Genomic DNA, 27,273 nt, shown 5'->3' with positions numbered 1-27,273 from the left:
TGACTATCATAACAGCCAGAAAATCCAAAATTCAGAGTACCTTGCAGACCCATGTGAGAAAAAATGTCCCAAATGTCATAACTTAATCTTTTTATTTAAATGGACTTTGATATTATTTTAACTGTAATTTGGTGAGGACTTGCTGAATGGATTATCTTGGTCAGATTAAAAAAAAATAATACAGTAAACCATGTCTAGCAGGAGGATTTTTAAAGGTTATTTCTTCTGTTGTTTGAACCATTTGAACATTTAGCCCACTCATCACTGTTAGCATTCTAAAATTTTCCTTGCTATTTCATGCACGTCTTTCACCTTATTATAGTTTCAGCTCTCTCTTTCATGCTTTAACTCACTTAACCAGTAAAAACTGGATTGTTCCATGCTCCTGTTATAGCTCTTCATTGGCTTTTGTTTTCCAGTCATGCCTGTTTTCATGGATATCCGCAGTGCTCAAGAGGGAAGTTAGTATCTGCACACAGGCTTTTCCTAATATGTTATTGGGAATCTCTGTAAAACAGCTAGGACTTGAGCTCTTTCTTCATTACATTTTTAAATCTTTTTTTTTTTTTTTTTTTGTTTATCATTAAGTTCAATGTTTGAGATTTTTCACTTTCCCACGCTGTTTTAGTATCATTTTCTTACAGTACTTACTTGATATTCAGTTAAGTGAAAACATAACAGCTTTCCTTCTCACCAAATAAGCAAAGTATCCCGCCTAAAGAGTGCTGACTTGAGGAACACATTTTAAAATTCTAAGCTACGTGCTACGCTTATGACTGAGAATTTCATAGTGCACAGGATGCCATCTGAAACAATGAAATAATCTAAGAATTAGATTTATTAAGTGCTCAGAAGACATACTAGGAAACACAGACCTAAAATATTTAGACCTTCCTTATGCGTACAAACACATATATAGGTTTTCATCTACTTAAAATAAAAGGCAAAAAAATAATGACTTATCAATAAAGGTATCTTCAATGTTAGCTTGAAGGGAATTGTGCCAGTGACACAACACAAACTTCTGAAGATAATGGTAAGAAGTCTGTCCAGATGCATGAAATGAATCCTAATGGCAGCTTCTGGGCCTCAGCATCTCTTATAAGAATCTCTCTAAATTAAGCAGTAGCCTATTGTCAGAAACAGGGAAACTTCCATTACTATTCACACATAAGGTGAACAAAACAAGCTCAGTAAAGCTATTATACCGTCATAAAAATGGTATTTATTGATTACTGATTTCACCAGATCCTTAATATCAGAGGACAAGAATTCTCACTTGTATATGTTCCTGCCCGATATTTCACTGATTTTGAAACCAAAGTATGACTGTGATGAATATAATCACATTCTGACACCCTGAACATGCAATATTCTGCTGTCACTCTCATTCTGCATACAAAAACAAACAGAAACATGTGTACAGAATTTTTCTGCATCTTAAAACAACTCTGTATCAGCTGCTCATTAGTGGTCTAATTTTTAAGTACCAATTAATCTCATACAGACCAAAAGATGATCAGTTTAAATGGCAGTAGGGACAGGAGGGAAGCACGCAAACCAGAAGTCCCTGAGAAATCATTCAACTGTCAAACAATTTTTCTGCCCAGGAGTTAATTATAGATTCAATTAATACACAGATCCAAGTATGATCAACATAACCACACTGTTTCTCTGCACCTCTGAGCAACTACACAGTATTATATATGTGAAAATACTTGCAAGTGTAAGACATTCTTAACAGAAATTACTCCCAGTCATTTCTCACAGCGAAAATGCCTAGAAAATACAAACTTACGGCTCAGCAATTTCAGAGTGCTGAGCAGAAATAAAGATACACATTCCTATTATGACCACTGAAGTTGGTCATGCATACTACATGCACAAATCTTAGTACACACATAAATACGCTGTCTTAAGTTTCAATTATAGCCATTACCAATGGCATAAGACATTGCCTTACCAAAGCTAAGACATTTTGTATCAGCACAGATAGCTAGGCTAGTGATCCACTGTCACGGTTTTATGATTTTTGTTATCAGTATTTCACATCATAACACCATGTAGTGCACTGGGATTTAAAGAGTTAATGCTCCAATTCCATGGATCATGGATAGTTCTGGGTACCTGGTTCTCAGAAGAAAAGAAGAACTACATACTCCAGGGGACTTTGCATTGTTCAGTTTCTGTTTTCCCACTCACAGGGAAATATTTTATTTATTAGCCTCAATCCCAATTCTATTCTATTCTATTGCGTTATCTTGCATTCTGATATCTTTATTTAGTAAATTAGCTTTCTCCTCAGATCGTTGCCACTGTTCTGTTTTTAGGCCTATCTCTCTACTCTTTCCCATTTTCTCCTTTCCCCTTTCCTGGGGCATGAGTCCATGGGTCCTATCGCCCCATTCGTCACTGAACCGGGCCAAACCAGCCCTGAAAACAAAACAAAAAATTTCTTAGAAACTAAAAGACAGTCATCAATTTTGATTAAGTAGTATGGAAAAAGCAACTTGATTTGCTGAATGAGGCAACATATATATCTTGAAATAATGACAGAGAACCCCTCAGAGGTATACAGTTCATTTGCAGGTGGGGAAATTCCTAGACTGAAAGAATAGGATGTCGCTAGAGAAAAAAATCGAGTGTGTAAGAGCAAAACCCATAGGGCCTTACATGTATTTTCTGCAGGCTCTTCCTGACAGAAGCAGATACTGTTCTCTCATTTTCTGAGCATGTGATTGCACTATTACTTTCAAGATTCCATGTATTTGGGCTAATCCACCAAAAACCAGCACAAGCACTCAAAGCTTCTGAGTACTCAGACACCTAATCAGAATCAAGTCCTGTTATGCTAGAGATGTTTAACAACTGCACAGAGCAATTCCTTTTTTTGCTTTCCTGACCAAGAGCTGCAAGGTTTGATGGACTCCACCTTCCACATTCCCACTGATTGCTTAAAACTCTACTAACTCAACTGTCTAGTCATTTGATGGCTCGGAAGCACACAGTGGGCAATCACAGCGTACGCTGAATGGCTAATTTGCCATCAGGTTCACTCAAAATTTGGAAGAGAAGTGTAAAAAAGCAATTGGAACGAGAACACAGTTATACATTAACTAACAATAATCTGATCATATAACATTGACAAGGACACTGCCTGCTACAAATCATACTGTCCTCCAGCATGCAATTTCTATAGACTACCAAAGCAAAGGTTTAGTACATGGTACTATTTATTTATCTATTTATGAGCAGGAATTAGCTTTCTCCTGTGAGAATAATTCTCCACTGGCATTCTGTTATTTCATCATCTAGACAAATTCTATATAATTAGCTTTTAATATGTCTTTGTGAAATCTAAATCTTTAATCACCACTGACAGATTTCTCTGAATTCCTTCCAGCCTTCTGGTGCCAGTCCGTCCTGAACTCAAGTCTACTCCCCACAGCACCGGAAACAAAAGGAAAATTTGCTCCTGAGATTCCTCTTCATAGTTATATAGTGTGCTTCTCCGAGAAAAAAATGTTAGCTTCGGTATCATTTTTGAAGAACTGGCCTTCAAAACTTGGACCGTAACAGATCTGAATTCTAATGCGTAGAGTCTCTAATTAGAGCATGAGGCTTTTCCAGGCTTCAGTCAAATTAATACTCATAAAGGACATCCACAGCCTAGAAAGGCTAACATTACTTCTAGTATGAATACATCTTAAGCATTCAAATGCTAAACGTTATAAGAATAACAATGGTAAATGAAAAGTAGAAAATAAGTTAACAAACAAGGACTATCAATAGGTAATATTGTATCACATTATATTCCCCTACCTCATTGTCTTTTGGAGACTTTAATGAAATACCTTGACAGAAATCAATATGACTATGAACTCCCATGCTCTGTGGGGAGCCAACTAACGCAACATCTCAGGTGGATCCTAAGGAAAAATGCAGCAGTTGACCTGGAGCAGCAGTAGACTTAGTCAGTATAGGCTTGGCTCTTGTTAATATGAATTTTGAGTCAATAATGGAAGCAGCAGGTTCTATCCTACAAAAATCAAAAAAAGGAAATGGACAGGCACTAGGGTGATTAACTGGGAACTTGTGGAGGAGAAAAGACAGGTACAGTACGGAGATGTAACATTTTCCAAGGGGAGAACGGAAACAGGGTGACTCAAACAGCAGAGCAGGTGGGTATTTACAGACTTCCTTCCACAGACATAAACCTTTCCTCTCCACCTCTCTTTGGCAACATCAAGGGGAAAGAGACAGAGCAACATGGGAATGACCATGTCAGAATGCCAGCTACCTTGTGGAGGGAGACAGGTTGGGGCAGAAAGGCAGTTGCAGGTGCCCTTCCTCGTCCTGATGGAGCAGCCAGGATGTGGAATTACGTGGGTAGTTTTCAGAGAGAGGTAAGAGCTTGCTTGCTTTCCTTTACTAACTGCATGATTGCAAAGGAAGCATCGTGGTTTTGATGTGAGTGCTCCTAAGCTGAAGAAAGATCCCTTTGATGTTGGTACAGATGCAGGCATCCACAGATATCTACCTCACCAGGATAATCTATTTTTCCTTCCTGTAATCCCAATCGAGCAAACCACTCTTACTGATAATGGCAAGCGAGTGCTGAAGTTAAGTGTGTGTAAAAGTCCTACTGAATTTACTGTAAGTCACACAATTGAATGCTTTGCTGAAACTAGATGTAAGCATTCCTGCAAGCCTTTGGCTGACCTGAGGCCACAGGAAGAGGTGCAGAAGCTCCCAGAGCATAATAGCAATGACAGAACAGATTTTCTTGCTGCAGACAGCATTTGGGACAGCTCCTTTCCCTTTATCTGCAAAGCAAAGCCATGCTGAAAGCCAGTTTACTGCAGCTTTACAAAGAAGAGAGGATTAGGTATTGTATCTGTAACTTAGCTAACCAGTATTTTCAGCAGTGGGAACAAGATTCAATTTAAAATCACATGTTAAAACTAGGTTATTAGGCTGAATTATTTGGGAGTAAGAGTAATTCTTCCATTTGGTAAACAAAATCTATGGCCATAATCACAGGTCAGCCTCCTCCAAAGCAAAAATGAGCAAGAATTCTGAAATTATCTCCCATAAATACAGCAAGTGAAGACAATTAATGTTAGATGCAACTTGCTGTCCCGCTTGTGACCATAACTTGTCTCAAGTTATAGAATAGATGTCATGTATTATCTCCCTAATCATGTAAACGTGACTAAACATCTCCATTATCGTAAAAAATGTTTAAATGTCAACACTCCTCCACTCTTTACATCTGAGAGTAACCATAACAACTGTTCTTTAAGAGAATGAATAAAGCATACGACTTATTTAAGTGACACAGGGACAGACTGTCTCAAGCAATCAAGTGAAAAGATGACCAGCATAAGAAAAATGGACGGCACATTAATGGATTAGTAACTCCCTCGTGAGTACTTTGCTAGCAGTCATCCTAACCTTCCTATCGTCAATGCAGAATTTTTCTCTTAATTATCCCAAAACAGAACAACAACAAATGCTCATGATTTTCTTACTGTTTCTTTAGAACAGATTTAAATACTTCCAATTTCTGACACACGTTCTTATTATATCGCACCAGCTACAATGGTGAGGCTCACTTTCTTTACAAAGATGCAACTAAGCCTAACCAACCTGTCATACAAATGCAATACGATTTGGTGCAGGGCTTTTTTTTTTTTTTTTTTCAACTTATATTATTTGATTCTGTAGAACACGAATATAGACTATTAGTATGATTTAACTAAACTCAAAACCTATTAGTATTGCAATACATTTTTAAACCCAATAGGGCAATTTCAAAAGATAATTTATTTTGCATGGGAAACCCTTGTCTATGTTTTTTTCCAGAGCAGTCAAAGAGGAAACCATACTATGCAGAGAAGATGGAGTTTGTTGCTGTTGTTGTTTGTTTTTTTCCTTTTTAGAGGCATTTACCGTCTTTTATTAGATATCTGACATTTAACGTTTTCGTTTTTTTTTCTTCTAATTACATTAGGCATCTCCCTCCATAGTTATTTTTCCCTGCAGAAAGCTCATCTTTTGTCCTTGACCATTCCCAGTTACAAAACATTGAGTAACTATGCCAGTGAAACTGATTTGATGCTGCAGCATCTTCAACATAGAGCTTAGGTGACAAACACCTTTCCAGCCAAGTGATACATGTTGGGAGAGTAAGACGGTGGAGCTTATCCTTACTTCTTACTCTTGGGACACAATTCAGAACCTACTAAAAAAAAAATGGTCCTGGGATCTTGATGTGTTATCTTGTTTTGTCTTTCTTTTCAACCCACAGGATGAACACAGAAATATATCACCCTAAATCAAATTATTTAAATACATTTGTAGAACTGTTGGGCAGTTCATTTCAAAAATATATATTATTTGTTACAGTGATGATTTAGAGTGCCTCAGGTTCAGCTCTCACTTATAAATGTTTTCCCGCAAGTGTACCATTTGCTGTGCGTAACATCAATTCATGAAAACTGAGAGCAAATAAGCTACCTGTGCATTAAAAGAAGAAAGATATAGTTTTTATTCAGTAAAGCATGAGGTTATAGATGGTCTGGGGAAAAGAAAAAATATCTTTAAATTACAGAGAGTTCAGAAATAGAACAGCTATTAGAGTGACTTTGAGGCCATTCACTGAGGAACAATTTCCCAAAGTGACCCTAAGGTATCCAGAAAAAAACACCTTAAGAGTAAGAAAATCTCAATATAATGAGATATAGTTCAACTGTCTGTGAAAAAGGCTAAATCTCTCTGCTTTGAGAAGAGCAACAGGGTTTGGTCTCCCTGTCCTAAAGGTAACAAGCAGCTTTCAAGTGTTAGGTAACAATTTTCTTGGCAGAGCTTCCTATGTGAGCATTTACAATGCTGGAGCCCAAGGTGGCAACGTTACCTTCAGGGACTGCTCCCTGCAACCCAAAGGACGCAGAAGAAGCACCAGAGGGTACTCAGTAATCTCACACCAACTGTTTCAGACAGGACACTTTTTCAGTGAACTGACTTGTCCCTTCCATACAGCAAGATAAATATTTTCTCAGGAAGAACTTCTGTCTCAATAATGCTTTTTTCAAAGGAGATGCTCACTAGGAAATATCTCAATCTAATTGTTAAGCCACCCAAGAGCTTCTATTTTTGTGGTCTTAACGATCCTAATAGGGAATGTGTCCTTTATTCTAGAAAGTCACACACTGTTGGGTAAGATTTTGAACCAAATCAGGGGACGAGAAAGGCAAACTCCATTTTCTCAAAAATATGCTTGGTTTGTATTTTAAAAGTCATTACTTATTTCCTTAAAAAAATGCATAGTCACCTTGTTAACAAGATTCACAGAGAGTAAAGTAGTAAAACACCCAGGCTTATAAACCACTGTGAGTTACAACAGTGAAGCAGCAGGCTATTTTTAAAAAAAAAAAGCAGCACTCTCAAGCAAATCTGCCTGTACCAAGTTATTATTTTTCCAGTTAAAAAAAAAAAGTAGGGAAAATTCAGAATCCTTAGGCATTATCTTCTTGCTCTTGTTGAGTCAACAATGTTGTTAAAATGATTTTAATAACCCACAGCATCTTTTTTATGGTGCTCATATTGATTCTAGATGAAGAAAGAAAACTGCAGCACGTAAACCATCCCAGCAGATGCCATCAGCTCTGCTACATAAGCAAAACCAGACCAAGCAAAATTCAAAATAAGGCTGAACATCGTAAGAAACGTTGAATACAGAACTTGGAAACTGTTCTGTTTGCTCCCAGATCCTCACAGGAAGTGGTCTGTTCTGGAAAGATAAAGAGCATCATGTTATTTCTACTCAAAGTTCCCTCAGGCTGAATAGGAAAAGTGGAAAATATCAATGTGGAGAGGCCAGTACTAATCACAGCATCATTTAATCAAATTTCAGCTGCCTAAAAATCTAGCATCTGTGCTTGAGCTTTTCTTAAAATTAACGGAAAGAAGGAAGGGGAGCAAACCACCCTCCAAGGACTTTCATCTTTCTCTGTTTGCAATATGGACAATGATCCTAGACAACTAAAGCAGACTAGAAGCCTAACTTTTACACACCTGAGTTTAGGTTAGCTATGTCTCTGCCAAAGTACAAAAACAATACAATAAACCTCAAGGAATTCATGGTTTAAGAGGATGGAAAGGTAAGGGGGTATTTTCTTACAAAGTGTTCTTTTTTTTTTTTTTCAAATATATATATACATGCTATTAGATGGTAGCTTGAACAGGTAAAAATCAGTGTTGAAGTTTCTCATTTTTAATTAACTTATTAGCAGCTTAAAACAGCTATACACTAAGTTTCCACCATAGGAAGAAAAACAGCAAATTTAGCACACCTGCTGTCCTTTATTCTACAAGGGAGGGATCTCCAGAACCTCCCTTTTAGCAAAATTGGTCCTCCAGTAGCTCAGAAAAATGGACAGATGCTGCTATGAAAATACTCTTCAGACTACTTGTAGGGAAAATGCATATGGATCACAGAATTACATAAACTTTATAGTACAATTTCCCATGGTTTATGCATTAATTATGATGCTGATAATATTTTCTTTTCTCCCTGAAATACTCAACTTCCTGCATTTCTCTAATCCACTAAGAAGGAATTATTGTTTAATTGAATTAGCTCTGTGAATACCACTTTCTGCCACTTTGGTTAAAAGAAAATGTTAAAGAGCACATTAAATCACCTAATAGAAACAAAATAATTTATTATCTCAGTTGCAAGAAAATCTTCTCTATCATATTCATACTGAGAAGATCTTTGAACACGTAATTCTAAGAATTTCCATTTCCTCTTTTTCCGTGTTTTGCAAGCATACATTCTTTTGTCAACAATGTTCTTCAATTTAAAACATTGCTGTTAGGACTAAGAGAAAGTTAACAAATAGTTCTGCCTGGAAGTGTTTCTCACAACATTTTTGGTTGTTTTCAGTTTCTGTTTGTAAATCAGGTGCTTTTAGAGAACTCTACTATCATTTCTGAAGTCAAAATTATAAATAAGTGTTTCAACTTTCAGTTGCAGGAGGGTGCTCAAAACACTTGAATTCCATCCTCTAAGCTGAAAAACTTGAACAGGCACCTACAGTGCATTTCTCAATGTATTGCCAGCACAAGCTGACTAGCAGCAATTTTGCCAACAGCCGCATATGAGCCAGAGGCTGGCATGTTGTATTTCTTTAAAATATTTTTAACAGTGACAGACATGAAGAAGAGCTAATATTCCAAAGCCCTCGACACCTACAAAACTGATGGAAAAAAAGATAATTGCTACGAATACGTTATCAGCAAAAATGCATTCCAGCTCGAAAAGGAGCAAACATTGTCTACATTCAGCAGGCCATGTGCTAATGAGATTGCCCCTCACAGTTACAGTTGGTATGGGAGCAGAATAACCCCTCTAATTAAGCTTACTGACAGCAGGCACGTATTATCTTCCCAGCACTAGCAAGTTGGGAATGCAACAATCTTTTATGACAAAAAGAAATGAGATGTCTTCCTTACTTCCCACAAAATCAAAACCATTATGTGTCAAGAGCACCACGATCCCTTCTTCTTATTCTTGGAGACAAGGTAGATACTTCATTTACAGCTTTCTTACAAGCCCTGAAGATAAGTCTCAGGTAATTCAGATATATATCATTGATAATAGAAATCTACTTGATAACATTTTTTATTACTTTTTCCTCTTGCAAGTGGTCCAAATTCTTCTTGTTAGGGCATCATAAGCAAAACTATCTCCTATTTCAACCTACATACGGATAAACTGTTTCCAGAGAGATCATATTTTCCACTATTATTTCAACCTCTTCTCTGTAAGAGCATAATAAAATTAAAATGACAATTTCTGTACATTTTTAGCAAGAAATCATGTTGGTAGTGTATAGTGCTATACCGTATCGTCCCTGCAGCCTATGACCAGATTGGTGTGTCTTAATACTTGAACTTAAGTAGAAATTCTCTGGTTCCCAGGTGCTTCTGTACAGGCAGCATCAGCACATACCAGTAAGCAGTTGATTCTGGGTTATTCCTTCTGCCTCTGATTCAAAGGGCACAGCACTACATTTTGGGTCAATACATCTGGTTATAACAACTCAAATTGGGTCGTCCTCTCTTCAGACCTAATCTTGCTCACAGGAGTTTCTGCCTGAAATTAAGCTTGATTAAAACCATGGGGATGGTATCATATAGTAATATTGCCTGCACTTTGCTAGAAAATCTCAATCTCAGCAGTTTCTACTTTCACCAAAATTCAGCTATTTGGATTAAAGATTTCCTTGCTAGTTTCTACATTAAGTGACAGAATTGCTATCCTTGATTTTAAAAAGTTGAGGTTTCATTTAGAAAAACATTTCAGGAAAAATCTCCATAGTATTCACAGTTGTGCATGAATATAAAAACATCTTTTGTTTTCTGTGTGAAAATTTGCCCAAATTTATTATTATAATTTGATGAGGTAAATTTGATTTTGAACACTAACTAAAACCAAGGTTGAAACTGCCAGCAGAGCTCCAATTCTCACTGAGCAGTTTCACGCCTTGAGAGATCCAAACACTGCACAGAATCTTCTGCTGAGCTCTCAAACTTTCTGAAATGCACCAGCCCTACCAAGACCCATCTTTTCAGAATACCAGCACAAGAGAAAACAGCACACTGCCTACTAAACAAAAATGTGCACTATACTAGGATGTTAGAGGTTAACATTGACTCTAAATTGAAATCAACGTTTAGGTATATGGGGTAGGGGGGAAAAGGGTTGTACTTTCATATTGTGTTAAGCTGCCACATACAAACTAATTAATGATGAGTGTAGCATGTGGAGGGTATGTGGGAGCTCCAAGAAATGCAAGCACTGAGACAGAATTGAAATTGCTTAATGCATGGTCAAGGATGAAGTGCACGGCACACACACACTGAGATAAACTGATTTTCACTTTCCCTAGCAGCATCCAATGACTAAATTGGACTCTGGTAGCAAATAAAGCACCGAGCTGCAAGAAGAGTAAATGCAGTGTTGTGATTACAGGAGTTCAGCGTTGGCTGGAGAACTGCTTTCTATTCCTTTCTTTGCCACAAAGTTCCTGTATGTTGCTTGTTATGTAAGATAAAACCAAAGCCTTTGCACATGTTCATTAATACCCTGTTCCTCATTTTTTGGATGTATACAGGAAGCCCTAAGGTCTGGTGTGCAGACGTGCTAAGCTGGTACATGTGCAGTGGAAGCCAGTGAGATCTGTGCTCTAAATTTATAAAATCCTATGTAACTCTAAATACTGAGAAAATCAGGGCCAAAGCATCTCTAGATGGGCTTCTAAATTTACCAAAAATCAACCTTAAAGACTTCTGGGTGCTAATCCATAAAACAGTAAAAACAAATAAACCAATAAAAACACAAAACAATTGCCTCACTAGAAATACTATGAAAGTACTTTGTAAGGGGAAATGTTCCACTGCTGTAAAGATAAATGTCAGAGAATAAATCACAAGAAAAGTAGTAAATACATCCTGTGCCTTGAGGGATACAGGATGCTGGAGAAACAAGTACGCAATCAGGTTCTCAACACAGTCTCATGCATGGAAGCCTAGGCAATGGATTTCAGATGAATCACCAGCTTGTGCTGTTTTCTTTTCTAACTTCTGATGACTTGATAATGTAGGTCTTTTAATCTGACAGCATATGTGTAAACATATAATTTTATATAAAAATTGTATGACAACTAGATTTCTACTGGTTTATATATAGATATACATACGTACTCTGTCACACCGAAAGAGCCATTTTGGTTGCTTTCTCATCTTCAAGGCTGCAAGGTACTGAAGAGCAGAAATCTGACACCATGCTGAAGACTTAATCCATGCATCTATATTGGAGTATGCATACAGCAGAGCATTTCAAATATTTAAAAATTTAGCAGGAGAAAGAGAATGTACTGCTGCTCATTTTTGCAAAATTATTATTCACTTGTAAACTGATACAGGATACTATCTCTCCCTACGGATTTTAGAGGGAGCCTCACAGACACACTGTGTCTACACTACCTTCCAAAGCTAGACACATTCAAGATGCCTATGTAGATTTAATTTTAAGTATTTATTATTAGAATAAAACAATCAGTCATTATGTTGCAATTAAAACAGATTAAGAATTATGCAAATCAGGTCTAGGAATAGTTTTGTTAGGATGGAAAATCAGCAAGGACAGTTTTATAGTCTAAAGCTTGTAATGCAGTATGACCAAAAATAATTATATTAGTATTCTTATATTTTAATAGAGCAATAATATTCTTTTTAAAAAAATCAATAATAGCATAATAGCTAATGAAAAAAAAAAGCATTCCAAACTGACATTTAAAAATAAATCTATGTTCACAATGCAGTCGGTTATGTATGACTTCACCAAAACCAAGAGATTAATTTCGTTCACAAGGATTATCTGAAATGAGTTTTTCAATTAACGGTCACTAGCTGAATAAATCCCTGAGGAGATCTTAGCCTATATGACACAATAACACACAAATAAACTTGGAAAAAGCTGAAAAAGCACTGAGACAAAGGTTCTCCTTGGTTTTATGACAGGAAACCCATTATCTGAGAAAATCTTTTATTTACTAATTGTATTTTAAAATTACTGTACAAGTTTTTCAATAAAAAGATAATTATCTATAGGACACATGCTGCAACCTAATACATTAATTTAAAATGTTACAAGCTCATCTCAATATTCAATTTGAGGTTGAAAATAAGAGACTTATGTAAAAATAAGTCAGTTTTAAGGAGAGGTATTCCCTTTAACTAGGGAGCTCTAAACCCAGACTCAGGTATAAAAAGTGGCCAGGGAAGAGCTGAGTACTGTCTCATGGAAGAGGTGTTCATATGATTTCTCAGATTCAATACAATTCACTTATCACTTCCCCCCTTTACAGCCTCAAGTTCACCAAGTCATAGGTTGGCTACCACAGAGCAGGTGTTGGTTGGGGTGTTGTTATTGCCACCTCATATAAAAACCTTCAGGATTAGTCACGTATAGATCATAATGGGTACGCTATAAGAAAGACATTGAGGCCCTGAAGCGTGTCCAGAGAAGGTCAATGAAGCTCATGAGGGGTCTGGAGCACAAGACTCATTAGGAACAGCTGAGGGAACTGGAATTGTTTACTCTGGAGAAGAGGAGGCTCAGGGCAGACGTTATCACTCTCTCTAACTACCTGAAGGAAGGTTGTGGTGAGGTATGGGTTGGCCAGTTCTCCCACTTAACTAGCAATAGGACGAGAGGGAATGGCCTCAGGTTGTGCCAGGGGAGGTTCAGGTTGGACATTAGGAAAAATTTATTCTTGGAAAGAATGATCAGGCACTGGAACGGGCTGCCCAGGAGGTGGAGTTATTGTCCCTGGATGTGTTCAAGAAACATGCAGATGTCATACTGAGGGACATGGTTTAGTGGGGAAATATTGGCAGTAGGTGGACAGTTGGACTGGATGATCTTGGAGGTCCTTTACAATCTTGGTGATTCTATGATTCTACGCAATTTATTGGATTAAGTGCAAAGTTCTTTTTGAACTTTTCACACTGACAGCTCCATACCGTCTTACCCATTCCTTGCTGTCTTACCCTATCTCCCAGTCTCAATCTGTATATTGTCCTGTCTTGCTCTCCTCAATCCTCTGCATAATATTTAATGCAAATAGTTTTGAAGTGCTTAGAATTAACTGGAAGTTTTTTTTCCATCATTTTTTCGATAATATAAAGTATCAAGAGCAGGAGAAAAATAATGTGCTGCTGAAACAGACAAATACTCCATTTAAATTATTGAAAAGTGTTATTGATGGGCATTAAGGTAATTTGGAATAATTTTCATGAAAAATAAATGCTATTTCGAAAAAGAACTTTAACTGTTTCCTGAGGATGGCCTGAATCCACTGATCATATTAACTGATGAGAACAGTCCCTGAAAGTGGTCATGCTTTTTGTTGTGCTTTTCTGTGCAACAACCTTGTTTAGCTCCTACTGAGGATAACATACATATTATGAAGAAAAATGAGTGCAGCAATGATCCTCATAAAAAAATCTACATATGTAAATGATTTGTTAGCTTTCTGTAACAAATAAAGCAGTAATTCAATGGAAATACAATTCATAGATGTCAACTCATCACTGAGAGTATTTGAAACAAATTAAATATATGTATATTTGCTTTTATTATTCTGTAAGTCTTTTTTTGTTGTTGTTGGCTTTTTTTTTTTAAATCCACAACTACTCATTTTAAATCACATCAAATAGAAACAATTCTCACCTTTTCTCAATAGACAACCACGTGCAGGAAATGAAACACTGTCTGTAAAAGAAATGTTAAATAGAGCACGAATCTCTTCTAAAACCTATGAATTTATCACCAGTAATTCCCTTATTTGATAGTACTCATAGCATTTTTTAAAGAACAAGCAAATGTAAAGACAAACATCGTTTTCCATGTGGAAAAAAAAGAATATACATTTATTTTAACTGGCATGCCTCTAATATAAACTTAATAACAACCATTGACAAATTATTATAATCTTTATAAGCAGCGTACTTAGATATGTATTCCCTTACTCAGAATAATATTTAATATACCAGTAAGTTTTAAAAAGGTTTTAGGTTGTATTAAGTAACTGAGAGTGTGCTAAGTTTTACTAATTTTGGGCCTCAGACATCTAGATTCAAATTCTTAATTATGCAGGTTATGTAGGAAAATTCTTGTCAAGTCTTCCACATGCTTTAAATAATTTTCTGAAATGTTTGCTAGTCAACTGCAATGCCGTTCACAAGTTTTTATATTGTGTACATTTACACAGCAGCATTTAGCACAAAACACATTATCTAAATGTTATTAATTCACTTGCCACTCTTCTGTAGTATCAGCTACTATTTAAACTTTTTTTCCCCCTCAAGGTCAATTCCAATAACTAAAATTAATAAAAGCTACAGAAAATATATATTCTTAGCAGACATTCTTGCTAACCAACTCCACAAAACTTCCAGTAATTGAAATTCTCTGGCATTTGTTACAGTATGCCCTGCTTTTCCTTCCCCTCTCACCTTTTCAACTCCAATTTACTTTCAACAACTCCTCATGTTTCCGTATTATAAACTATCTGCAGCCAAGATGTTAGCTATGAGGTCAACATGTTTCAGAAAGCCACCCAGTTAGCAGTAAAGGGCTGCTTTTTCTTTGTATAAATAATGAGTTTCCCTTTAACTTCTTTGTAATCCTTTGAAATATTTTGAATATCCATGTGTGTTCTGGAATTAAACTCTACAATTCATGCTCCAAAGTCAATAAATTTACATAAACTCATAGCTTTTTCTTTGTTAAAAAGAAATGAGCATTAATTCTCTATGTCAGCAATCATGTATGTATATCGCTATACACACAAATGTATGTGCCTGAACACACCATACATGTTCTAGTGATACGATGTGTTCTGTGCAACAAGTTTCAAAAGATATAAACACCGCTTCCTAATTATCATTGGTAAATCTATGCAGCCAGCTAAGACTCTTTGACTTTCTAATCCCATAAGCGGTGACACATTTTCACTGCGTAACCTGACAGCAAGATGTGGTTTCAAAATACTTGCTGCAATTCCTAGTTTATGAACCAAAGAAAAAAAGACCTTTCCTACATACCTGAAAACAGCTTGCCAAGGCACTGCTACCAAAATGAGCTGAACCTGCAGTCCTCCCACCCACTGCACCAGCAGGGAACACGTCCTTCAGAAATCCTTTCCATTGATACTGCCCACTACATTTTCACCAAAGCTGATCATTAGGTATATGATGACATGACAGATGGAAATTAGATAAGTCTGTATTTGAATTATATATTTGATAAAATGGTTTATTTTTTATTTGTGAACACTGTTTACTTGCGATATATCCCAAGTATATATTTTTTCAAGAAGTAGGTGAAAGCACTTTGTAAGTACAGAGGAATATCAGAGCTGAAACGAGAAGCTACGTGAGTCAGAGTTGCTGAGAAAAGGAGTCTGGCTTCAGAGGTGGGAAAGAAACTTCCTGCATCTGCAGGGAATGGGGCTGAATGTCAAAAATGGACAAAGGTATCTGAAAGGAAGTTTGGAAGCTGAACCCTGCAACAACAAAATGGTCAGATAAAAAATTATTACTTTCTTTCGTTCAATTTTCTGTCATACTGACTTTGAACTCTTTTTTTAAAATCTACATTTTCTTTAATTTATATTCCATTTAAACTTGTCTTTTTCTAGCATCCCATAGGCATCTTATGTAGAAAGTCTAGGAGCATCTACATCAAAGCTCTGGATGATTCGGGATGTTGACATAAAGGGCAAAACAAAATACAGATCCAGTTTTCATTCAGTGGTTGAAGTGATAAAAATGGATCTGTCAAACTGAGTTCAGCTGAGGTTTCTTCAAAAGGGACACGTTTTTCTGTGTTTATTTTAGTGCACAATGGAAAACCCAAAGAAGTAGAGAAGGTCCTATTTCTAGGACGGCATGGAGCCAATTAATTCTGTTGGTTTCATTAGCAGAATTACGTTTCCAAAACAAACTTTAAAAGCATTGTTAAAAGTAAGCTAATATAAATCATTAAACTATTTCTAAAATGAAATGCTTCATTTTTACTTTTTCAAAATGAATGAAGTTAAAAAAAACCCTCTTATTTAACAATGAACTTCTGACTAAAATCCATGCTGGATCCATAGCTAGTTTCAGTGTCCATGAAATTTCAAGTTTCTCTTACACTACTACTCACTGAAATAAATCTCACTTGATTCTGTCTTGAAGCATTACACATCAGCTAATCCAACAAGTCCAGACCACAGCATTTCACACAAAGTACTTTGTAAGCCCAAAGCATCCACCTGTTTCAAGTGCATTATGGTTCTCAGAGTCCAGACCGACATCCAGTTGTACAGTGTTTCTTTGGGATTCAGAAGACTCTGTCCCATAATGGTCTCCCTCAATTGCAATGTAAAACAGTACCGTGGGTAGAGAAACTAGTTGAGTAGTTTGCCATTAGCATGTTCTTCCTTCCTTTATGAAATAAGACCATTTTCATATACCCATTTTTTATATTCTCTGGTAATGATCATTATTCCACTAGTCACAGCCAACCAGCAAGAAGAATCAAGTTGGTGGCTTTCCTAACAACTTGTTGTTATTGATTTCAAAGTAATTTTGTTTTCTTCTTTTTCTCTGTCAAATGACTCCATAAAGAGAAACGTTCCTTGTGTTTCAATTTACATCTTCCCACTTGAATGAACAAAAGACCCAGAGACCCTTACCTTTCAGGACAGAAAAATAACCAGATCAGCTGGAGATCTGAGAACATTTTGCTGTGGTTCTATTTTTAAATATACAGGGGACACACACTCAATTGCAATAGGAGTTAATACTAGAAAGATGTTTTTTTTATATCTTCCAGATCCCCCTCCGCATGGAGCTAAACATCAGTCAACACTTGTTCCCTGCCTACTGTACCCTTGCTTATTCTTACACAAGATGATCGAGTTTTGTTGCTTCAGTTACTTATCCCACATTTATTGTGAAAGATTTACTGAACAGGTATCTGTTCTGGTGAAAATCAATGACTACTAAGATATTACTAATATGTGAGCATGGTTCATATTAGACTTTTAATGATGATATTGGTCATATCTGTTATCTCCCTGTAAGAATTTTAGATTGTTTTTAAAAGGTCACTTCGATTTGTTTTCCTTTATGGAAGTACCACACATATATTGAATCACATCTCATCACCAGCTCCTAGAAGTTCTTTATTTCTTCAGTACTGATACTTCAAAGTATAGTTTGTGTTTAAAGAATTATGAGCAAAATCTTTCATCCTGTATGGAAGACTAATAATGCTAGGGGGACCATCCACATATACATGTTATTATAGCCCATAATGTCTGGAGGAGTTAGTACAAGCAGCAGTACTGCAACAACCATGAAACTTCACCAAAAAAAAAAAACAAAAAAACGGCAAGAGGAATAGAGTGAGATGTATCTATTCAGATGTACTCATGACATGATAGCACACACAATCATAGAATCATAGAATGGCTTGGGTTGGAAGGGACCTTAAAGATTATTTAGTACCAACCCCCCGCTATAGGCAGGGACACCTCCCTCTAGACCAGGTTGCTCACAGCCCCATCCAGCCTGGCCTTGAATGCTTCCAGGGAGGGGGCATCCAAAACCTCTCTGGGCAACCTGTTCCTGTGTCTCACCACCCTCATAGTAAAGAATTTCTTCCTAATATCTAGTCTAAATCTACCTTCATTCAGTTGAAAGCCATTTCCCCTCATCCTGTCACTACATGCCCTTATAAAAAGTCCCTCCCCATCTTTTCTGTAGGCAATAATGCATCTTTCACTTCCATATAGAACAACCCTGAAAGGCCAACTGCTGGATTACAATGAAGCAGAAATCTTCTTTTGCAACTGAATGATTCCATGCAATTTAATAATGTACAGTAAAGGAAAATGTGAAAATGAATTCCAACTCCACTTTGGAGTTGGAATTGAGCAAGTATTTCTGCAGTAAGAATATAATTCTGAAAGGTAGCCAACATGAAAGGAGGCGCATTTCTTTTATCAGCAGTAAACTTAAACAGTTATTCTTGTTCCTTTGTATTTGCCACTGAATAGACTAATATGGCTTTTCAGAGAAAGACAGCACACCTTTGACTTCAAATTGCTTAAAATTATATATAGTCATATAATAAAGGACTGTACCATAATGCAAATGCATAGATGCAAAAAAGAATTGCATGAGCTACCTTAATTGCATCTCGAAGTGATTGGCATTGTATTTGCAATGCCATTTCCTTCATGCAATTCTTCAGCATTCAGAAGTATTCATTTTGAAAGAGCTGTCAGAGCCCTGGCTAATGAGTGGCACATGGCCACTCTGTTGGGTACTGAGCAGACAGACTGTGAGTGGAGACACATTTGCTGTTTTAGATAGAAGACTACTCCTACACTTCTGCTGATGCATTAAGACTCATCACAAAGTAAAAATTAAAAGAAGGTGCAGGAACCAAAACTGAATAGCTATAACATACAGAAATTGAATGAAAAATGTTTTTATATTGTTGTTGGTGGTTTCTTTCTGCCTATTGTACAAGAGAAAAGCATGTACAGAAACAGACAAACATTTAACCCAAAGTCACATTTGGATTCCACAAGAACTCCAAGATTTGAACCCATTACAACTCTGGATCCAGGAGCACATTCGGCACTAACAACCTAATGCAAAATGCATCTATGCCTTTGAAATGTCTCAAGTCTTGATCAAATCATGATTATAGAGCCAGTATCTACCTACATTAATAAAATAATGTGTTTGGTTTTTTTTTTTAAATGTTGTAATGCAGCACCAAGGATCTCAAAATCTAAAACACCTACTCAGTTATCATTTAAAAACGCATTAAATATCAAATTAGTTCACACTTAATTGGATATCTGCAAAACAGTATACCACTTTAACACTGCAAACCAAATCAGATTGCCCTGACTTAGCTTGCAACTCAGCTGTCGGTGCCGCACATGATGAATCACACCCTATTTCGAGCCATTTTCCACACGTTGAAACTTGCATTCATAAATTCACATTAGGCAGTTAATGGGATGGAATCAGGGTTGCTATGGCAACAGTGTGACGTGCTCTATCACTTAAGTGAGAAAACGAACGCTAGTAATTATCACCAAGCAAATGGTATTTTTGCCTTTTGTAGATGGTACCTTTTCAGTGTTTGGTTTAGCTAACGAATGACTTTGTGGCCTTTTACAAAGGAGAAAAATACTGACTAAAATGACGATTCCTGAGTCTCATACTAGAAAACAGATAGAATACCTCAATGAGCAAAGCCTGTATTACTTACATATTTGCAAACTTTATTTTTTTTTTTTACAAGATTATATTAGGAAACTACAGCCCTGATTTCAGTAGTAGCGTGCATCGTAAATGCAATACATAGGGTTAAAAAGATCACGTGTCTCAATTTTGCTTTCAATTTGGAATTAAGACTGTCCTAAGATGCATGAAGCTAAAATGGTAATAAAGAACATACCTCTACCCTTCTTGTTAGGGTTCCAACAGATAATATTCTGTATTGCAGCAAAACACACTGTTGGTGTTAATGCCAAAACCTTAGCTGTTTTTGTGCACTTGCTTTCTCCTCTTTGAAGGTCAGTCTGTCCAGTAACACCTCTTGTGATTAAAGGGACAGCAGCAAGCAGAATACAGCTGGATTGCTATTTGGCAAATATTGAGAATGTCATGAACTGTTACGTTTTATCTTATAATTTATTAAAAGCATAGTAGAGAATTTTAAATACTTAAGTTAACATGTTAAAAACAAAAAAGATCAGCTCACATTTAAACTGACTTCTGCCTTTGGTCTGATTCTCCTTTAACCTCCAGAGGTCTAAAGATCTACTCTTTTGTAAGATTTAAGCATGTTGGAAGATAATTTGAAACTGTTTTCATGGATGCTGAGCGCAGCAGCTACCATTTTTAACTTAAATGGGCCCATGAAACTGCCATTGTTCAATACAGATATGTCACTGCCTTATAGGTTAAACAAGCACAGCACTGTAACCTGCCTTCCACGTGAACAGATGATTAAGGTGTGATTATTTAAAGATTTTTTTGAAAGGTCTATCATCAAAGTACTCAAAGCCAGAACATACAGCAAATCTTTAAAAATTATGAATACACTTGATTGTATCCCAAATTTCCTTATCAATTTAGGGATAATTATTGATGGAAAAATGCAAAGAAACACATTTAACGTTGAGGCCTGACCTAACTTTAAAGCCCCTGACAGATCAAGAAGGAGATCTGCCTCTCACTGCTGGGATAGACCATAAAGTGTGCATGAAAATGTTTTTCCCCACCCTACAGAGTCCCAAGAGACCAAATTAAGGATCCTTGTCCTATGGTAACATCAGCATTCTGAAATTATGTATACAGCAAAGAGGAGTCTAAAGAAAAAAAGAGAAATGCTTGACTGATAAACAATATTCAAAGGAACAGAAAAGAAAGGAGATAGCACAAAATGAGTAAGACTCAAGGGATGTAACCATCACCTGCTACGTACCGTGCTGTAAAACAATAACAGTTAAGAAGTTCATAAATAACAGTTCTTATTTTAGCTCACTACTATGTTATTGATATATCTTTGTAAAATAATAGACTTTTAGATAGTATAAGCTGTGGATGTTGGTAATGATGCAATATGAGAAAAGGATAAAGTCTTATTGGCTATAACTCAAGAGGATGGGAAAAAAAAAAAAAAAACCTAAACCCACCAAAAACCAGAAGCACGATCAGGTAGTCAAATTTCCCAGCTTTCCTCAATATCCAGTTTGCTAAACAGTCCTATAAACCTTAGCTTTGTATACATACATTTGTAAATCCAAAGATGATTTTCCGTCTAATTGGGACTTGTTAGGTTTATTAAGTAGAGCTTTGTGGCAGCTGCTTTTTTTTCCTCACCCAAATTTTTTATCTGCAGGCTCACAGGAAATCTTTTTTCTTCAGATTTTAAATCAAAATAATGTAATTTGCAGTTCTAGAGCTGGCTGGGGAGTTAAGGAGATTTAAGGACTACACTTCAGATAAGTAATCTCTATTACATGACCTTATGATCAGTGGCATTTTGTAGCCTAGACTGCAATTCCCATGATGTCAGTGGAGACAGTTTTTTGGCTCTAAACACTCTTCATTGCAGACTCCATCCTCAGGCAAATTATAATAGTTAGTTGCTGTTCTTCTGTGTATTTAATGATTAAACCACAGCCACTCAGAAAAGCAGATGACACAAGATGAATTCTAATGTAGAACATAAGCAACATTTTGTAAACAAGCAAAAATTGGGTTCCACAATGTAAAAAAGATATAAACGTCTTTGAAAGCATTCAGACTAGGGCAATGAACTTGGTTACAGTGCTGGAAGACATGTCCTGTGAGGAGAGGCTGAGGGCACTGGGCTGCCCAGCCTGGAGGAGAGGAGGCCAAGAGGCAACCTCACCTCTGCAGCTCTTGATGTGAAGCTCCAAATTGAAAGCTCCTCCCCTGAGGAGGGGAAGCAGAGGGAGGTGCTGGGCTCTGCTCCTGGGAACCGATGGCAGAACGGGAATGGCACAGAGCTGCCAGGGTAGGGTCATGCTGGGCAGCAGGAAACATTTCTGTACCACGAGGTGATCAGACACTGGAACAGGCTTCCTAGCAAAGTGGTTGATGCCCCACGACTGTCAGTGCTCAAGGGGCATTTGGACAATGCACTCAATAAATAAGATGCTTTAATTTCTGGTTAGCCCTGAGGTAAGGCAGTTGAGCTTGAAGATCTTTGGAGGTCTCTTCCAACTGAACTTTTCTATTCTGTTCTAAGCATAGGTACTTACCAGTGCTATAAGGGGACAATTGTGCACAGAGCAAATATACACGTCTACAGTATGCCCGTATTTCAGTAGGAGTTTATCCTGCAAATTGTGTCTCTAACTGCTAAGAAAATGCCAAATATCAGTGTAGAGACAAAAGTAAAAGACGTGAAAAGCAATTTCTACATCTGTGATAGATCAATGAGCCAAGAGAAAAGAAGGAGAAAACTTGTTATCCTCTCTCCGTGGTATCGTTATCACCACATGCAAGACAAGAGGCAACAGAAATTTAAGTTACTGACTCCAGCATATGCACACAACTTTAAAGACCTTCACTAAATACTATATTTCATGGAGCACAAACAATATTCTAAACAAAAGAGAAAAGATGCTTCTCTAATGTGTGAGCGAACGTCTGCACAACTGCGCTGCATCTGAGATCTTCCCTAAGACTCCTACTACATCTACACTACACTTTCATAATCAAGGATAAGAAGTATTAACATAAAAATCTCTGAGATCAAGAGGTCAGCTGGAGACCTGTTTAAGCCCTTGCAGATTTTCTACACTACAGTATATTTTGCAGAATATGAATGCAGTAACAAGCAGAAGAGACAAATTTTGAGACATTTCTTACTCGTACTCAGTGAGGGAGGGGTTTATTTGTTTGAGGACTGTGGTCCTGCTCTGTGGGAATCCATAGAATCTCTTATGTGCTACTCATTTGGTTCTTGTCAAGGAGACTGTTGTATGAAAGCATGGGGTCAATTCAAAATGACGCTAACTGCATTAAAGCAAGAAAATAAACATTAGCTACAGATAGCACAAAAGCTTGCTCTTCAGAAACAGTAAGATATCATTTGCCTTAAGATCCTGCCTTTGAAACAGCAGTGAGCCAACTAATGTTGTGAAAGCCTCTAAATACAGCTAGCAAAGTGAGACAAAAAAACACCACAATCTTGAAGGAAAAGTGAGTTTGGGAAGGGATGATTAATTCACCAAGAATGCGAGTACTCCAAAGAAATTAACATCTACAGAGCCTTTTGTGTGTGTGTGTAAAATAAATAAATACATGCATCCTAATTATTTTTCCGAAAATGTTAGAATTAAACTGTTCTGAGGAAGTTGTCCCTCTATTTATACAGAGCACAGAACGTAGCTCCCAAAAAGGACTGTGTGCTTTATGACAGGATTTTTCAGCTGTGTTTTGTGGAAGGATGCTTAGAAGCAAACAAAAAAACTTGAGTAAGGGACAATACTGAGGAGGATAGAAAGGACAGTGCACAAAGGATGAGATCCCAGAGGTCCTCATTCCAAACATACAGTACAACAGTGACACCTTCCTCCCAGAATGACAGCTGTAACAGGAGATGGAGAAGCAAATCATACCTTAGGTTTCCATCCATCAGTTTTGAGAGGAAGGCCTGTCCTGGAGCTCTGACTCAGCACCTGACTGGCTGCTGTGCTCCTGGAGAAGATTGCATGAGTAACTCCTCCACCACCACCACCACTTCTGCAGTGGAATCTCTGCACTAGGAAATTTGCCTATCTACCTGACTGATAGTGTTAGAAAATTCCATTTCTCCACTGTCCACTTTTCAAATATAACCTGGGCTGGACTGCAAGACTTTTGGGGCAAAATACAGAATACCCCACATAGGGAAGCTGTTAGGTCATGGCTTGAACTGATGATTGAGCACCTGCTGAAGGGGAGTGGCTGGCCCAGGGAGCACAGGCAGATTGTTTGCACCTGTGTTCCCCGTGTGACCAGAAGGGGTGGACCCAATGTGGAGCCACCCTGGGCTCATATGAGGGCCAGCATCTCTCGAAGCTAGGCTAGAGTCCCTTCACCAGTTGGGTGATTTCAATTTTTCTTTCTGTATGTGACTATTGGCCTATCTGTGATTACTATGCCTGGTGTTGTCAAGAACCTGTTAGAAGCAATTTCACTTCTTCATAACCAGAACACCCTCAAGCTGATATTCACAATTTTGCAGGTCATACTCTTGACTACAAGCCTATAATGAGCCAGTGCCCCAAGAGTAGTATTACGTTACAGAGCACTGTAACAGTGCATGCTGTTTACACAGTGAGATGCAAAATAAGGCCTTTGTTACCTGTGCTCATTAAAGAACAACAGCATTTCCAAAGAGAATGGATATCACCTGCATTACTGTAGCTGCTTTTCTATATTATGGATTTAAAAAAAAAAAAAAGCAACAACCAGCTTTGGCATGAAACTCTGAACTTTCCCACACAGATGAAACCTCATTTTGGGGGATGGGACTGAAAAGACTGGGTTACCTTCTCTCTCACATAGTCCTACTGTGAGTGCTTTTCTCCCACTCCAATCACCTACTGAAGATTGTCAGTCCACAGAGCAAGTTAAATTGGCTCTGTATACAGCCTCATGTATCTGCAGCTCCATAGATTCATGTTTGGCTGTCCCTGTTGCCTCTGGTAAGAAGGCGGAATGTATGGCAGAGATATTTACATCAACTGAGTGATTCTCAACAGCAGCAGCATGTACACTTGAGGCAGTTTCAGATGTGACAGCGCTCAGCACTCCCCGCTCTCCCAATGAGATCTCTCCCTCCTGCATGAGGCAGCTCCGCACAGCCCGTGGGTTTACACTTGGCTGCACTGCCCACACCCAGACACAGACTTCTGCAGAGGACAGCATGCTGCCTGTGGACAGCAGCACTTGGTCCCAGGACATCACTGCCGTGCGTTCTGCCCCTGCTGCCAGTTCACCTGCCCAGCCATGGTAAGAACAGCTGCAATTGCTCATACAGCTGTTTGTATCGGATAGCCATTGTGATGGCATATCCCATGGATTCAAGTGATCACCACATTTCCTTAACTTGAGATTCAGAGCCCCTCTACACTAGACATGGATGTTAACTGATAACATGGGTACGTGAGAAGAAACAAGCTATATGAGTGTGTTTCTCAATACAGCAGAACACACTTCAATGACACCACTTCATATAAAGGAATATCTTATGTCAGAAGTAAATAAACCAGAAAAAAATGAAATACCAAAAATTGAATTAGAATTGTACTTGATAATATTCAGTCTGTGTAAACAGAAGTGAACACCTTCAAAACCCTCAGGGATCCTACATGCTTTCTTGCACTGCAGAAATGAGAACTCTGGAGAACAGTATAAACTGTAATTTGAGAGTATTACATCTAGCTGAAAAGGCAAAGACGAGCACTCATGTGGAACCATCCTATCGTAACAAGAACCTAAGATGGATAAGAAACATGATCCTCAATGCAGGAGCAATGAAAGCTTATTACAAAACTTTAAAATGCGCTCATACCATTAAAAAACAGGTATACCAGTAGTTACAAAAAATCACCCTGCAAGTCAGGCCCATTCTCCATACTGCCAGAGGATATCACTAGCTGCCTCAGAAGTCTATTAAAAACAATACATTAAAAAGAAGTCTGCATCACCATGCCATTACATATATATTCATAGACTTTATCGTCACTTAATGCTATTTATTGTTATTAACATATTTGTTCACAAGGGTGTTTGCAGAAGGCTATCATGAAAATATTCAGTAAGTTTGAAAGATATCTGTTAAACATTTCATCAGAAAGCAGTTGACAGCTTAGGAATTTTCACACAGTTCTAATATAGTCTCAATAATATTCTAAGAAAATGATATCTAATAAAACCTTTTTGCTGTTGTTGAAAGGCTAATTTAAGCATATGTATTTAATTTGTTTAAAACACAGAAACATTATGGACTACTGGAATAAATTCCAATGTAATATTCAAGGAAAATCACAATTAGAAGCCTTCAAACTGAAGGTAATAGCTTTGCAACAACTAAAATGAAACATTTTGGGGTTATTTGCATTAAAAAGGAAAATCAACAGAAGCCCTGGGAAATACCGGATAAGAAGTAGTACAGGAGATAAAATGGTCCTTTCATGTTCTGATTAAGGGTTTGTGGATAATGATGCATTTTTGAGGCAAAAACCAAAGCAACCTAGATAAACACAGAAAATATTCATCATATAAAAAATAAAAAATTGCAAAATTAAGAAAAAAACTTTTTTGTTTGGAGGTCTTTTTTTTATTTTTATGTGTAAAGACAGAACAGCAACATTTATACACCAATATATGAAAACTCTTTCCTCGAGTTACAAACTCTGAACATAAATTACAGAAGACCAATTGGTCTCCTTAAGCCTTAGGGGCAGAAATCAGTCTGCCAATGACAAATAGGAATGACATGGTATAATTGAAGTTTCTTTCAGCTGAAAGATATTTTGATGTTTGGAAAATACTGTGATATTTCTCATTCCTAGTATTCTATTTCAGAGTATTATCTCCTGATAGAGAATAAAAGCTTTCATAACTAAAAGTAATTACCAGGGTATCAATGCTGGATAAACATTTTATTACAGGGGTGACCATATCAGTGGGCTTTATTAATCAGAGATGTAAATTCAGATACAATGTACTATTCACCATATCATGCTCTAGAGAATTGTTAAAATGGGACTTGAATAGCTGTGCATTTCCCAATTGGAAGATGCAATTAATAGTCTAAATGAGATACCTAAAATACTAATAATGAGAAAAAGATGTCTACTGCAAATAGTACGCAGTGGGTCAGTATCAGGTGACCCATGTGAGATTGTGATGAATGTGTGTGAGCAGCTAAGAGTCAGTTAATAGGATCTTACTTAGGAGACATGACCATTTTACTTTGATATTGACCACACTTAGAATCCTTAGAGTTGGAAGGGACCTTTAAAGGTCATCTAGTCCAGCTCCCCTGCAATGAACAGGGACACCACAGCTAGATCAGGCTGCCAA

The 27,273-nt window shown here is 37.3% G+C and overlaps 1 long non-coding RNA gene across 1 annotated transcript; it reads right to left on the bottom strand.

The window, feature by feature from the left end:
- On the bottom strand, positions 5,845-24,160 carry LOC110392866. The gene is made up of 4 exons (XR_002434662.1): positions 23,817-24,160; positions 14,309-14,350; positions 11,776-11,879; positions 5,845-7,795 (listed from the first exon to the last, which is right to left on the bottom strand). It is a non-coding gene; the product is annotated as an uncharacterized LOC110392866 (long non-coding RNA).

The sequence above is a fragment of the Numida meleagris genome, chromosome 1 (genome assembly GCF_002078875.1).
Source record: "Numida meleagris isolate 19003 breed g44 Domestic line chromosome 1, NumMel1.0, whole genome shotgun sequence".
NCBI lineage: Eukaryota > Metazoa > Chordata > Aves > Galliformes > Numididae > Numida > Numida meleagris.
Note: the sequence above shows the minus strand (reverse complement) of the source record. Positions and strands in the feature narration are given on the sequence as shown.